Source organism: Diabrotica virgifera, chromosome 5, assembly GCF_917563875.1.
Source record: "Diabrotica virgifera virgifera chromosome 5, PGI_DIABVI_V3a".
Classification (NCBI taxonomy): Eukaryota; Metazoa; Arthropoda; class Insecta; order Coleoptera; family Chrysomelidae; genus Diabrotica; species Diabrotica virgifera.
In genome coordinates, this window is record NC_065447.1 from 183,333,548 (window position 1) to 183,349,979 (window position 16,432).

Here is a 16,432-nt window from a genome sequence, read left to right on the forward strand (position 1 = left end):
GGAAGCTAAAAATTAATCCTTAAAAAGGCATGTAATTTGAAAATTAAATCATTTTGTTCCATCAAATAATCTCTTTTGGGGCAAGAATCATATAATATTGTAATTACATTTCCACATCTTAAAGTCTTTCTAATGTTTTTTATATCCAACCTAACCCCAATGTCAAACTATGTGTTCTGATATTTTAGTTTTAAATATATTATCTTTTTAATTTACATATATGTACGTTGAGTAATCAAAATTTTAACTATTCTCCTCATCTAAATTTCATTTAATTTATTCTTGTCATCTGCTACTCTTTCTGACGATTAGAACGGCAGATGGCACACGTTGGTTTTTCTTCTTGATGATTGATATGTGTCTCTATTTTATAGTTTTTGGGAATAAGATCACCGTTCTCCCTCCGGGAGTTTCAACAACCCTCAAATCGCCGGCGATAGAACAACGAGGACATGGCATCCATACTGCAACCCCAACAATTAGACTGCAACGACCAACATCGGTAGGTCTGGTGGAGTACAGCCTTTAGAACCCCAGAGCCCGTTGCAGAACCAACAGCAGTACCATACGACATCAGCTACCAAAAGCCATAAGTATAATCCAGAATTGTTAGTTTTTGGCAAGAATTTGAATACATTTGTTAATGCAATTTACTAAATCATATTTTTATTATATCTTTATGAACAATAAACATGATTAGTTAAAAATATTGTTTTATTTGCTTTCATTCCAAACTTTCATAGTTCATTTCTAAGATTTGGACAAGACGAACACACACCTGAGTGACTGAGCTAAGCTAAGGGACTAACGATGGCTATCTTGTTTGGTTGAGGTCATATTTTCGAATATTATTTCAATTAGCTCGGGTAGTCATCGCTAACTCGTTTCATAGCTTTGTTTGACAATAAGAAAATTAATTTTTAGCAATGCAAATAATCAAAACCGGTATAATTTGACTTGAACTTTCAAATGCGGTAAGCAGAATTGCTATTTTATTTTTTAGTCAAAAGTTATAGGTCTGGATCCCTCGTATGAAAAAAAAAGTTGATTAATAGCAAGCTGAAAATTTGTTAATAGCTTAAGGGTGTCTATTCGGACAAACTTTGACATATGGGAACACTGGAACAGGGGAAGTTTTAATTGTGGAACAGGTTAAAAATTTGGAACGGTCAGACCACGAAAACGGTACATGTATTTTGTCCGACAGAACAGACTTAAACTCTCCGAACAGAGATTAAACTCTCATGCAAAAATCAGACTGCTATTTATCACCAAATGGGCGTTTTAATGAGTGGAACATGTAGAATATGTCAAATGACAGGAACCATGACTGGTGATAAATAGCAGTCTGATTTTTGCATGAGAGTTTAATCTCTGTTCGGAGAGTTTAAGTCTGTTCTGTCGGACAAAATAAATGTGCCGTTTTAGTGGTCTGACCGTTTCAAATTTTTAACCTGTTCCACAATTAAAACTGCCCCTGTTAAAATGTTCCTATATATCAAAGTTTATCCAACTAGGCACCCTTAAGCTAATAACACATTTTCAGCTTGCTATTAATCAACTTTTTTTCATACGCGGGATCCAGACCTATTATTCGGGTTCAAAAATTGCAATTTTTCGACTTTTTGAACGTTCAACCGCATTTATCTTTAAAACTATGAATCCTACGAAAAAACTTGTAGGAACATTTTTTGCTTTGAATGACACCAAAAATACAAAAACATGTTTTGTTTTGCGAAATATTGCTGTTATGTAATTCCTCAAGTTCTTTGTTTATAACAATCTTATCGACATCCAGATCAACTGTTACCCTAAAAATTCGTATTCTACGGGTCAAAATACATAAAAAAAAACTTGGGTAAGTCCATCTGAATAAAGAGTGGCGTTGTATCGACAAGTAATTTCTCCGCTAAGAGAGAATTTTCAAGAAACCTGTTCCAGGCGTTCGAAATGTTCGACGGTGGATTCTCGAAGCAGAGCCGATGCTATATAAGCGCATGACTTTTAAGCAGAAGTTAGTTGTGAATTTGAATACGTCGGTGTACTTTGATATGTATCGGGCGCGGTATATTTTTGAATTTGTAATTATGTAGATTAAGTAGATATTATAATTAGTGTAATAAATTAATTAGATATCGTAGTTTGTAAAATAAAAGATATAAATTCAGTGTTGTTCATTTGTTTAAAAGTAAGTTTATTAAAAATAAATAAAGTCAACTAAAACTAAACCTTAGTGCCTAAAAGATCATAGAAAAGACAAATTTGTAACACTGGTGATCAGAAGAGGATAATAATAAAGAAAATAAACTCGGTTTAAATACAGTGTGGAATCTTTAATAATAACTAAATATAAATCGTAATAAATAAAGTGTGTGATAATGTCTTCACAGCATAAGCAGAAAAGTACTGACCTGCTCGTTAAGGTGCTACGAAACGAATTAGAAGAGAGAGTCATGGACACTACTAGGAAAAAATGCTGGTTTAGTCGAACGTCTAAAAACGCTCTGCAAGAAGAGGGTCAAGATCCAGAAACTTACGTGTTTGAGGACAAGCATACTGGTTTAATTTCGTCAATTTCGAAAGAATGGGAATAGCTGCTCAGTACCGACAACAATGGAGGGAAATCGTAAACGCAGCCAAGACTCACATAGAGTTGTAGAGCCAAATGATGATGATGAATTTCGAAAGAGATCTCTCAAGTTTCGACAGACATTACATCGTTCGAGAACAAAGTTTCTGGTGAAATCTCCCAAGTTTCCTCGGATGTTTTGAAAGTTTCGACAGACATTACATCGTTAAAGAACAAGATTTCGAAAGTTTCGGGTGATATTTCATGCCTTGAAAACAAAATGACTAACGAGATCTCTGCTAGCATCTCTAAAGAAGTCATTTCTGATTTTGACGACAAGATATCATCAATAAAAACCAACTTTTGAATAGAAGATCAAATAAATGGAAAAGAAAATGAAGAAAACGGAAAAAGTAGACAAAGGGGTGGAACCCATCTTAACAGAAATTAAAGATGATAAAACCAAATACAAATTGGAGCCACGGCCGATAGTTGAAGGGAGTGTATGTCTTGCTCGTGTTAAGGTGCCAAATTTCGACGGAAAGTCGTCATGGAACAGTTATAAGAAACAGTTTGAAACAGTTGCAAAAACGAACGGATGGTCTGAAAAAGACAAAGCTGTAAATCTGGTTATTGCTCTTCGGGGAGAGGCTTTGGATGTACTCCAGACCATAGCTGTAGAGGAGACGCACGATTTTGAACAACTTATGAAGAGACTAAACATGCGATATGGGCACGAACATTTGGAGTATGTCTATCAGGCGCGGCTTAAAAACCGACTACAAAAGAAAGATGAAGCTCTTCAAGAAACTGAGCTAAATATTTCCAGGCTAGTACGATTTGCTTATCCAACAGCTCCTGAAGATATGATGGAAATGTTGGCTGTTCAAATATTTATCGATGGTCTTCGTGATTTTTAAATGCACAGAACACTGCGATTAGCTCGTCACAAGATGCTGGTCGATGTATTGTCCGCGGCCCTCGAGTTCGAATCAGCTACGCAGGCCTCTGGTGATTACAGTGCAGTTCGAACTGTGAAAGAAGAAGAAGATGATGACAAACTTGACCAGCTAGTAAATATGGTAAAAGGCATTACATCGAAGAAAACGAAGACCATGAACTGTTGCAGTTGTGGCGAGAAGGGGCACGCACGGAGTTTAAGTAATAACGCAAATCAAGAAACTCACCAGCAGAAATAAGTGGAAGAGACAGACCCTAGGGGGCAACCTCGACTCAGAACTTCTCTAAAGACCATCTAATACTAATAGCTTCTTTGAATTATCGTAAAGATAGTGTATATGTAGATGCACAAATAATGGTGAAAAGTATACATTGTTGGTGGATACCGGAGCGACCAGGACCATTATTCGACCGTCAGTTATAAACAGCCTAAGAAACTCTTACCAACGAGGTAGGGACTGCGGACTTTGAAAAGCTTATGGAAAATGTGTTGAGAGGGTTAGCCTTGAAAACGTGCCTGGTGTATTTAGACGACATAATCGTTTTGGGGAGACATTTGAAAACCACCTGAAGAATTTAGAAGATGTTTTTAATCGACTTAAAGCTGTCCAGTTAATGTTAAACCCCAAGAAATGTATATATTTAGTATTTATTTAAATATATATATATTATATATATTTAAAATATATTTCAAAGTAAAGTCAATTATTTAGGTCATATAGTCAGCAAAGAAGGAGTAGCCGTGGATAAAAGAAAAATCGATTCCATTAAGGAATGACCTGAACCAACTGATAAACATTAAGTGAGAAGTTTTCTGGGACTATGTACTTACTACCGGAGGTTCTTTAAAAAGTTTGCAGATATCGCTAAGCCATTTACGCGACTATCAGAGGAAGCAAGGGATTATTGCTGGGATGGAGACTGTCAAACGGCCTTTGAAAATTTGAAGAGGCATTTAATTACCGCGCCAATACTAGGGTATCCACTGCCAGAAGGAGAGTTCATCTTAGATACGGATGCAAGTAATGTGGGAATTGGAGAGGTGCTGTCTCAGATTCAAGGAAGACAAGAACGAGTTCTGGGATATTTTAGTAAAGTGTTTTCAAAACCTGAACGAAATTACTGCGTCACGAGAAGAGAACTTCTAGCAGTGGTAAAATCAGTGGAACACTTCTATCAATACCTCTATGGAAGGAAGTTTCTAATCCGAACCGACCATGCCGCCCTTAAATGGTTAATGCAGTTTAAGAATCCAGAGGGTCAGATAGGCAGATGGATTGAACGACTTCAAGAATACGATTTTAAGATCGAGCATCCGGCCGGAAAAATGCTAAACAAATAATGTTTTAAAATAGATATATGCAATGTAATAAGTAACATTCAAATAGCAGCATAGACATATTATAATCGATATCAGAAAACTAAATAAGTAGCAAAAGCAATATAGGAATATTCCGTTGCGTATAAATAGGGCTTTTCATTCACAGTCATTTGTTTCGAGCTTCTGTCATATGTTGTATATTCAGTGTATATTAATATTATACACGGATTATACGACATTTGACAGAAGCTCGAAACGAATGACAATCGATGAAAAGCCCTATTGACAACATTTGCTTAAATGTTCCACAGCCAGTGCTTAAATGTTCCACAGCCAGTTGTAATCTTCAAAATATTTGATTACTTAAAGAAATAAATGCTAAAGAAATAATAGTGTTAAAAACTGTAATCAGAAAATGTAGCATGAAGGAGGAAGAAATTATTATGAAAAATGAGCACCAGTGCTTGGCATTTGCCGATGACCTAACAATCCTAGCAAGAACCGCAGAAGAATTATAAAGAGTTGTGAAGAAACTTATTGAAGAAGAACAGAAATTCAGATTGGAACTAAATGAAGACAAAACCAAATATAATATGATTATGGAAAGATAGAAGAAAAAAGAAGAAGAAGATGACTATAGTGTAGGTGGTAAAAGCTATAGTTTTAAATGGGTGGACAAGTTTGAATCCCTGTGTGTAATATGCGATGAAAATGGAAAAGAGGAATTGGAGCTCGATGCCATAATACGCAAAAAATGCTATACTGGATGCTAAAATAGGCTAAAAATCTAGACAAAGAAAACTTCGAATATATATTAGTCGAGGGTAATAAGGATTTTCTCGGGACATTCAAAGATCCAGGTAGCTGACTACTTTTTTAGTTATTTTAGACCTATAGGGAGAAAACCTACAATTTAGTAAAATCACGATTTTTTCGATTTTTGCACTTCATTCAAAAACTAAATAGTTGACAAAATTCAGTTTTTTAGAACATTGAAAAACCTTTAAAATGCCGATTTTTGAAAGTAAAAAGTTAATTTGTTACTACGCAAACTGCAAAATAAGTGAAAATCTTTATTTATTAATAAATTTTACTAAAACTAGCTTAAAACTTTAGTGTTTCACCCAAAGTTGGATATTGGGGTACTTAACAACCCTCAGAATTTGATACCGATCCATTAATTAGTTTAAGAGTTAGTCTATTTGTTTATCCCAGAGAACTTTATTTTGCAATAAGGTAAGACAGAAAATAATCAAGATAGAGCAATTCTGAGTATGCCAAATGGAAGTAGAAGAGTAATAGTATCAAAATATATTAAAAACAGATAAAAAATAATTAACATAATCAAAAATCCTAATGCCAAATTTTTAAAATTTTGTAGTTTATAATCATTTAGAATAACTTTAAAAATGTTGTCCGTAGAAACAGTATTTCTATATATTCGAAAAGATATTATTTTAGCACGAATTTTCAAATAAAAAATTTAGCCTGGGCTCATCTGGGACAAAGTTGGACATATTTATTTTTTTTTAATTCACTGCTAATTTGTTTATCATAATTAAGGAATATCATTAATGCCATTTTAAAGAGTGAGATTCGCATTTTTTCTTAAAAAATTTGAACAAACATTATACCTTCACAGCACCCTCTACGATTTTTCAAAAATGTAGGGCAAACGATTACTAGGGGGAACCTACAAATCCAGCGAGTTAAAATACCGAAAAAGCAATTTCAAACGAATATAATTTGTTGTATCTCCGGATCAACTCAATGGATTTTGATCTTTCTTTTTTAATAATTAAATTATTGATATGTCATTTTTACGTACATTACAAATATGCAATTTGTTTATAAATTTATTAAATAATAAACAGCCTGATTTGTTTAAACAATTCTTGAAAAAATATTTTTTTACAAGAATCTATTTTTTTAATCATAGTATCATTAATGATCACAGAAAAAGTTAAAGTACACTTTAATAAATAAATGATTTTTATTAGATAATTATTTATTGAAGATAATTTATTTATTAAAGTATACCTTATAGTGCGGCAGATTCGTGCAATATATTATAAGAATTGCAAATTTAATGATACAAGCGTATAATTTGGTCCACATATACTGCACAAATAAAGGTTCAAATTTAGATATGAGGCCATCTCAGATTTTGCCTTTTACAAAAATGGCGGTCATTCTAAATGGACGACTATACATATATGACTAATAGCACGATATCTTTTGAATGAAAAGTCCGATTTCAGTCAAATTCGGTACGTAGGTTCTTTTTGTGATTTACAAGATCGATGCCATAAACTGGAAGAGTCGTTTTACCAGAAGTTTTGTTTTTCCTGGTTTTTTATGTAAAACTATTTTATATTACGTAAATAATCTATTTTCAATTTTTTCACCCTGTATATATTAATTTTTCAAAATGGTAATACCACTATTGAAAAGAGCGTAAGAATATGTTTTAGGAAATATTTTGAACTTTGTAGTTATGTTAATTATAATTACCATTTAATAAATGCATAACGTATCTTCACATGTACCTATGTGGCAGATTCGCGCATATATTATAAGAATTATTGTACATTTAATGGTAGAGTCATATAATTTGGACAACATATACTACACATACAACAGTCCAACTTTAGATATGAGGCCATCTCAGATCCCTAACAACACACAACATTCCAGGAATGTACTACCAAAGTTCTATCAATATTTGAATGTCCTGGACATTTAGGGAACATTCGGTGAACATCTGTTTAAATTATTCCTGGAATGTTACCATAAGACATTCTGTGAACATACTACCAATGTTCCTATATTTTAAGTTGCGAAATAATACATACGTGTAACAGATACAACATTACTTATAACATACCAGACAAACTAAGTGACACTTTAGGCCTACAGTGCAATAATATGTCAAATTTAAAGAGTTTCCCAAGTTCAATTAATACAATATTATAAACATACAAATGTAATAAAAATTATTGTTCGCGAATATTCAATTTGGAATGCGATTTTGTTAATAAAAAAAATACTTATAACTTATGCAAAACCCAAGAGAGGCATTTATATTTATTTCTTTTGCGTTCATTTTCAAATTCGCCGTGCATATATTTTTGTGCATGGCGCTTGAGAGGGCATCACGTGACTAAAAACGACCAACCAACGACCTCGCTTCGGCCATCTTGGCATCTTCATCTTGGCCACCTTGCTTTGCCGTGGGTGGATCGTTGTTTGTAATATTTGTGCTTTTTAAGAATATTTTTTTAATTCGGATACTTTTATAATAGCTTTAATAGTATTATTAACATAGTGAATAAAATGGTGTCCTGTTTTTAACGCAGTTGGAGTAGCAGAAACAAATGTAGATAAAAAAATCTGCAGGAATAACGTTTCATTCAATTATGACCGAAGCTCTAAACAAATGACTGTGAATGAAAAGCCCTATTAAAAGGTTAGTATGCAAATATGTAAACGAAGGCATGCCCTGTATTTCAGAAAATAAATTAATACTATTAATACCCTAATAATACTATTCATAAAAAATCTTTTAAGTAACCTAGATATAACAAAGTGAATAAAAGGCATAAATCAGAAGAATTATTATTTTATTTTATAAGTTAATAATTGGTCATATCCATTTATTATTTTAATAATAATTGTGAATAAGCCACAAACTTCGCTTATTCCTAACTAAAATAGTAAATAGAGATAATAACAATAGGATTTGTAAAACTAAAGTAATTCTTTTTGCGTTTTTGCCAATGTATGCCTTTATAAATAGGATGGTAGACCACACACTATAATATGCAGTACCAACTAATGAATACACAGAATATTATAGTCGATTTGCTAAACTCAGTCTCAGTACTACTGAGTCTCAGACACAACTGGCTAGTGATTTTAGTAAATAATTTTGCCAATTTGGTAAAATTGGCAAAAAAAAATAATAACTAAATAGTTAATAATTACTGTAATTTTGGCAAAATTGGCCAAAAACAAAAAAAATTACCTACTAAAATCACTAGCCAGTTGTGTCAGAGTTTGGGGAACCGACTATACTAATAAACAATTTCTAAGCTGTTTTATAATATTTTGTGAGTCCATTAATCATATTTTTTATTTAAAACTAAAATTTGTTAATAATGCTTAGTAATGCATATATTTTGTATTTTTAGCTTTCCAGAAGATCCTGCGAAGAAGACATGAAGTATAGATCAGATTTGTTAATAGAGGAGTATGTTCAAAACACTTTTTAGAAAAAGATATTGACAGAACTTCACTTTCATCTGTTCGTTTAAGAGACTGTGCTGTTCCAATAGCTTATGTCACACAGGTATATGCATTTTTTTTTCTTGGTTTTAACATCTTTAAACGTGAAATACGCAATAGCTTATCGAATTGATGCCATGTTATTTTTCTTTATTAAGGTCTTTGTTTATTATTGTGTATGTGTATTAACAACAGAAACATTTTTGGTTATTCTTTATTTTATTTTATATTTTGTCATCAAGTGTTCAGTCAATGTATGTAGTTTTCTTATGTACACCTTTATGGGTTTATACCTGGTGGATGTATATTTCAATAAATAAATAAATAAATAACCTAATTAATAATACAGTCTGTACAATATAGATACTGTTGTAATTCATTATCTACATCGGAGATCTAAGTTGACATTGTTGCCCAACTGCAAAAAATTTTTGAATTCATTTTAAGTCAAATATATCACATAATTATTGCGAAGTAGATTATACAACAAAACAGATTAATATTCAATGTAAATAAATAAAAACATCAGAAATAGAAAACAAGAATTAAGGTATAATCTTATGTTACAGTTATTAAGGTACCAAGGGTATTATAAGGATAATAACGCTTGAGGTCAATGGTGTTTTTAACAAGGGCCTGAGGGATATACGTTGACCGAAAGCGTTATTATTATAAAACATGTGGTGCCTTCAACGTTTAATGTCTGACTAAATTATTCTTTATATGCGAAAAATTTGAATGAATTTTGAATTGATTAGTTTTTAAATAAGTACATTTACCAGTAACAGTAGTAACATAATTGTGGTAACCATAGTTTTAGTTAGGTTGATATTTGTCAACTTGACAGTATCTAAGTCGTTATTTAAATTTAATGCCCAAGGGCGTTATATCGTACTTAACAGACTTCGAAATGTCATTATTTGTCAAATAATGTACCAGTAGGACATTAAAGTAAATAATAAAAACAATAAATATAATGAATACTAAATACTTATTTGTTTGTGAAAAATCTATTTCTTTGTGGCTTTTTTGTAATTAACTATTCTAATGAGGAAATAAGCCACAATTTACTTGAAAAAATAATTTTATTAAGGTTTCTACTTCCACGTCGGATGTCGTTGTCAAAATACAAAATGTTCATTATTATTATTTTATTTATTAAATATTATTTATTATTTATTTAAATATTATTTAATATTTATTTTTTTATTATTATTATTTATGCGTATTATTACCTGTAAATAATATTTCTTCTGATTGTTAATTGTAAAGGATAGAAAAATTACCTTTTATTTTATTTTCTTTTAGAATCAGCTGAGAGAAGTGGTCTACAAAAAACCAGAAAGGAAACGGAATATGTGGCTACGAAAAGCAAAAGAAAGGTTTACAAAGCAAACGTGACACATTTTTTTATAATATTTAGGAATGTCAGTAAATTACATTAAAAAATGTATGTAAAGATTTTTTGCAATAAAAATGTTTATATTTATCAAGGATGTATTATTTGGTATGGCCACATATCGTCAGTGATGTGACAATACCTCCTATCTGTTTTTTTCAAGAGATTTGTAAGATAGACTAAAAACTTGTTTCGGCCACCTCCTGTTTTCATATATTTTTTGACTTGTTTTGCAGTAAATTCAACTATCTATTTACTACAAAAAAGTCAGAATACGTACGAAAACAGAAAGTGACCTTAAAAAATGTTTTCGTCTCCTGCAAACCTCATGAAAAAACATATAGGAGGTATTGTCACATTACTGACGATATATTTCAGTGAATGTCTAAAAAACATACTGTGAATGTTCAAAGAACGTTCGTAGACATTCATGGAATGTTCTAACAAGACATTCAGTCTAAAAATATACTGTGAATGTCCAAAGAACATTCATGGAATGTTCCAACAAGACATTCAGTCTAAAAAATAGACTGTGAATGTCCAAAGAACATTCGTAGACATTCATGGAATATTCCAACAGAACATTCTAAGAATATTTAAAATGCTGACACAGCACTTTCCTGGGACTTTCCAGGGACATTCGTGTGCATTTGGGGACATTCCAGGAATGTTTTCAATGTCCTATGTGTACATTCTAGGAACATTCATGGAATGTTTTGTGTTATTAGGGATTTTGCCTTTTACAAAAATGGCGAGCATTCAAAATGGTGGCTATACATATGTGACTAATAGCACGATAACTTTTGAACGAAAAGTCCGATTTTAGCCAAATTTTGTATCAAGTTTCTTTTTTTGATGAATAAGATCGGTTTTCGGAAGAATCGGTTTTCCAGAAGTTGTGTTTTTACTGTTTTTTTTGTAAAAATATGTTGTTTTTTTTTTCAATTCTTTCACCCTGTATATATTAATTTTTCAAAAAGGTAATACCGCCATTGCAAATAGTGTAAAAATATGTTTTAGGAAAGCCTGCCATTTTTGTAAAAGACGAAATCTGAGATGGCTTCATATCTAAATTTGAATCTTTGTATGTGTAGTGTGTGTGGTCCAAATTATATGCTTTTACCATTAAATGTACAATAATTCTTATATCATTTGCACGAATGCGCCGCACATAGGTTCATAGGTACATGTTAAGATACGTTATGCATTTATTAATTGGTAATTAATATAACTAAAGAGTTCAAAATATTTCCTAGAAAATATTTTTACTCTCTTTTCAACGTCGGTATTAACTTTTCGAAAAATTAATATATACAGGGTGAAAGAATTGGTAAAAAAACAACATGTTTTTACATAAAAATTAAGGAAAAACACAACTTCTGGTAAATCGATTCTTCCGGTTCAAGACCTTGGTCTAACAAATCAAAATAAAAATCTATATAACAAATTTGGTTGAAATCGGACTTTTCGTTCAAAAGTTATCGTGCTATAAGTCACATATGTATAGTCGCCATTTTGCATGCCCGCCATTTTTGCAAAAGGTAAAATCTGAGATGGCCTTATATCTAAATTTGAACCTTGATGTGTGTAGTATATGTGGTCCAAATTATATGCTTCTACCATTAAATGCACAATAATTCTTATAATGTTTGCACGAATTTGCCACACATAGGTACTTGTGATGATACGTTATGCATTTATTAAATGATAATTAACACAACTAAAAAGTTCAAAATATTTTCTACAAAATATTTTTACGCTCTTTTCAATTGCGGTATTACCTTTTTGGAAAATTAATATATACAGAGGAAAAAAATTGAAAAAAAACATATTTTTACATAAACAACCAGTAAAAACACAACTTCTGGTAAACCGATTCTTCCGGTTCACCATATCCCTCTTGTAAATCAAAAAGAAAACCTATATACCAAATTTGGTTGAAATCGGACTTTTCGTTCAAAAGTTATGGTACTATTAAACACATAAATATAGCCGCCATTTTGAACGCCCGCCATTTTTGTAAAAGACAAAATCTGAGATGGCCTCATATCTAAATTTGAACCTTTATATGTGTAGTATATGTGGTGCAAATTATATGCTTGTATCATTAAACGTGCAATTGTTTCACATATCGGCCGCACTATTAACTTTTTATATGATTAATAGGAATAGTATGATTAAAAACATGGATTTTTGGGAAAAACTTATTTTTAAAAAATTGTTTAAACAAATTATTAAACTGTTAATAATTAATAAATATCTAGACAAATTGCATGTTTGTGATGTACAGAGAAATTACATACAAGTTAAAAAAAGAACGATCAAAACATATTCAGTAGATCCCGAGATATAAAAAATGATAATAGTTTTAAATTTCTTTTTTTAGTTTTTGAACTCGTACGTTTGTCGGCTCCCAGCTCCCCCTTCACTTACTACGATTAGTCACCAATTAAACTACATTTTTAAAAATTCGTTTAAAATACCAGCTTTTCTAATATGTAAAATGACTTTTTCTACAGACAATATTTTTAAAGTTATTCTAAGTGTTTTTAAACTACAAAATTTTACAAATTTGGCATTAGGATAAATATATAAATTTAGATACATTTTTTATGGTTTTTTAGTACATTTTGATAGTATGGGCCATTCCACGAACATACGCCTGTTTTGGATTACTTCGGCAACGAATATTTTACTGTGCAACATAAGAAGTACGAATGTAAATGGCGCTAATAATTATTCCAATAAATAACAATGTAATTTGCAATTTACTTTCGTTCTTCTTATTTTGCACAATAAAATATTCGTTGTCGAAGTAATCCAAAACAGGCGTATGTTCGTGGAATAAGGTATATCAGTTTTCTACTTTCATTTTGCATACGCAGAATTGCCCTATCTTTATTATTTTCTGTCTTATGTGATTGCAAAATAAAGGTCTCTGGGATAAACAATTAGAATAACTCTTAAACTAATTAATGGATCGGTCTAAAATTTTGAGGGTTTGTTAATTAAGTACCCCAATACCCAACTTTGGGTGAAACACTAAAGTTCTATGGTAGTTTTAGTAAAAGTTATTAACAAATAATGATTTTCACTTATTATGCCGTTTGCGTGGCAGCCAATTAACTTTTTAACTTTCAAAAATCGGCAATTTGAAGGTTTTTTAATGGTCTAAAAAATTAAATTTTGTAATTTTATGTCAACTATGTAGTTTTTGAATGGGGTGCAAAAAATCGAAAAAATCGCGACTTTTACATTAAATTGTTAATAATTAAAAAACGGACGCAAACTCTAGGCAGGAAACAGGTAGGTTTTCATCCTATAGGTATACAATAACTAAAAAAGTATTCAGCTACCTGGATCTTTGAGTATCCCGAACATGGTCTATTTCTAGCTTATTACCCTGGATTTTATATAGGGTGAGGCAGATAACTGGCCTATTAGAAATACCTCGAGAACTAAAGGCAACAGAATCATGAAAATTGGAATAAAGGGGTTTTGAAGGATGATCTATTAAATGAAAATGGTTTCATCTCTTTTCAACTTCCGGTTATACCGGAAGTTGCTTATAACTTCGTTTTTTTAAATGGGACACCCTGTATATTTTTACATTTTTGGATTCTCTTCGATGTCTTCTTTCTTAAAATATAAGGTTTTGTAATATTATACAGGGTATTTTAAAAGATAATTACGTTTTTTTATTAATTTCGTAGCAACATTCACACCCTGTAGAATTGTAGTAGTTTGACATCTAAAACTCTACTTACGTTCAAATGATTTTTAATATACTCTACTATTGTTAAAAATCATTAGTATAGCTAAATTTTTAATTTTAGTATACAGGGTTGGTCGAAACTCGTAATGAGTATTTTCTGAGTTTTCTTAAATGGAACACCCTCTATTTTTTATTTTAGTGAAATGATATTTTATAGTATTTTTTATTTCTTAAGCATTCCCTATACTTAACTGCTTTAATTTGTGAGTTATTGGTGATTCAAGCTAAACATTAATTGCAACAAAAAATACGTAAAATTTTATTAGGTTGGCCGTGAAAATACTCAATCCCAAATAATTTTTCAGAAATAAATACATATTAATCCAGACTGGTCCTTAAAATTACCAATAATGGTTTAGCTATCAAAATACGTACTTAGTTAAGATTGTTGGTGCGATTAACAATTAAGCACAAATTAAAGCAGTTAGGTATAGGGAATGCTTAAGAAATAAAAAAGTACCATAAAATATCATTTCATTACAATACTAAAATACAGGGTGTTCCATTTAAGAAAACTCAGAAAATACTCATTCCGAGTTTCGACCAACCCTGTATACTAAAATTAAAAATATAGCTATACTAATGATTCTCAACAATAGTAGAGTATATTAAAAATCATTTGAACGTAAGTAGAGTTTTAGATGTCAAACTACTACAATTCTACAGGGTGTTAATTTTGCCACGAAATTAATAAAAAAACGTAATTATCTTTTAAAATACCCTGTATAATATTACAAAACCTCATATTTTAAGAAAGAAGACATCGAAGAGAATCCAAAAATGTAAAAATATACAGGGTGTCCCATTTAAAAAACGAAGTTATAAGCAACTTCCGGTATAACCGGAAGTTGCAAAGAGATGAAAATATTTTCATTTAATAGCTCATCCTTCAAAACCCCTTTATTCCAATTTTCATGATTCTGTTGCCTTTAGTTCTCGAGATATTTCTAATAGGCCCTTTATTTGCCTCACCCTGTATACAACAGTAATTAGATCCGCTGTAACATATGCCTGCAATGCATGGATATTAAATTATAAAGAAGCGAATATTCTAGAAACAAGGGAAAGGAAAATATTGAGACACGTATTTTAGAGGACGGAAGACAGAAGACAGTTAAGAGAGAAGAACCAACATCGAATTAATGGCACTATGCAAGAAACCTACCATCAGCGGGTTCGTCAATTAAAAAAGAATAAGATAATTGGGACATGTAAAAAGAATGGCGGTAAAAAGAATCCCTAACCTAGTAATGACAGATTAATGAAGCAGAACGAGGTGGATTATTTAGGGGAGGAAGACCTTTAACACGTGAAGCTGAAGGACTAAAAATAGCTTAAAATAGAATGAATCGGGAAATATTGTACATCAGGTCGTTCAGAGTAGTTAAGAATTTTGTATAAACTTCAGTTTGAGTTTTGGTTTCAAATACTTGTAATTAGTTGATCTCATGATTATGTTTTATAAAAATGCCCTAGATCTTATATCCGGTTGTTCGTATAAATAAAAGAAATAATATGCCGATATTTTACAAGAAATATACAGTGCTAGTCAAAAGTCCGTACCCCCCTCGTATCTTTTGAACGGTTATACCTATAATAGTGAAATTTGGAGGGAGGAAATAAACGGACGTAAGCTTCTTTACTAGTCATGACAAGTGACGTAATAGTGACAGATGACGTTACAGAGCCAGTGTGGCCGATAATTTTAAATGGGACCTTATGGCAAGTGATACCTCGTGTGAAAGGTATTCAAAATACCTATTCAGTCATACTAATTTTTTTGAGTTTAAGCTAATTTTGATGAATAAATGAAATAAATATAAAATTGCAGTTGCGAATTTAATTAATAAAAATTCAAAATTCCGCCTATGATTACTTGTCAAAAAGGTTGACGTTGACGTAAAAACTACTAGAAAATTAAAAAACGTCAACTTTTTTGACAAAAAATCCATAGGCGGACATTTGAATTTTTATTAATTAAATTCAAAACTACAATATTATATTTATTTAATTTATTCACCAAAATCAAAATTAACTTAAACCGAAAAAATTAGTGTGACTGAATAGGTATTTTAAATACCTTTCAAACGAGGTATCACTTGCCATAAGGTCACAGTGGCT

The 16,432-nt window shown here is 31.3% G+C and overlaps 1 long non-coding RNA gene across 1 annotated transcript; it reads left to right on the forward strand.

Annotated features, from left to right (window-relative positions):
- The first annotated feature begins 7,813 nt into the window (after nt 1-7,813).
- On the forward strand, nt 7,814-10,836 carry LOC126885234 (uncharacterized). The gene is made up of 3 exons (XR_007698343.1): nt 7,814-8,319; nt 9,044-9,201; nt 10,446-10,836. It is a non-coding gene; the product is annotated as an uncharacterized LOC126885234 (long non-coding RNA).
- Nucleotides 10,837-16,432: the final 5,596 nt, after the last annotated feature.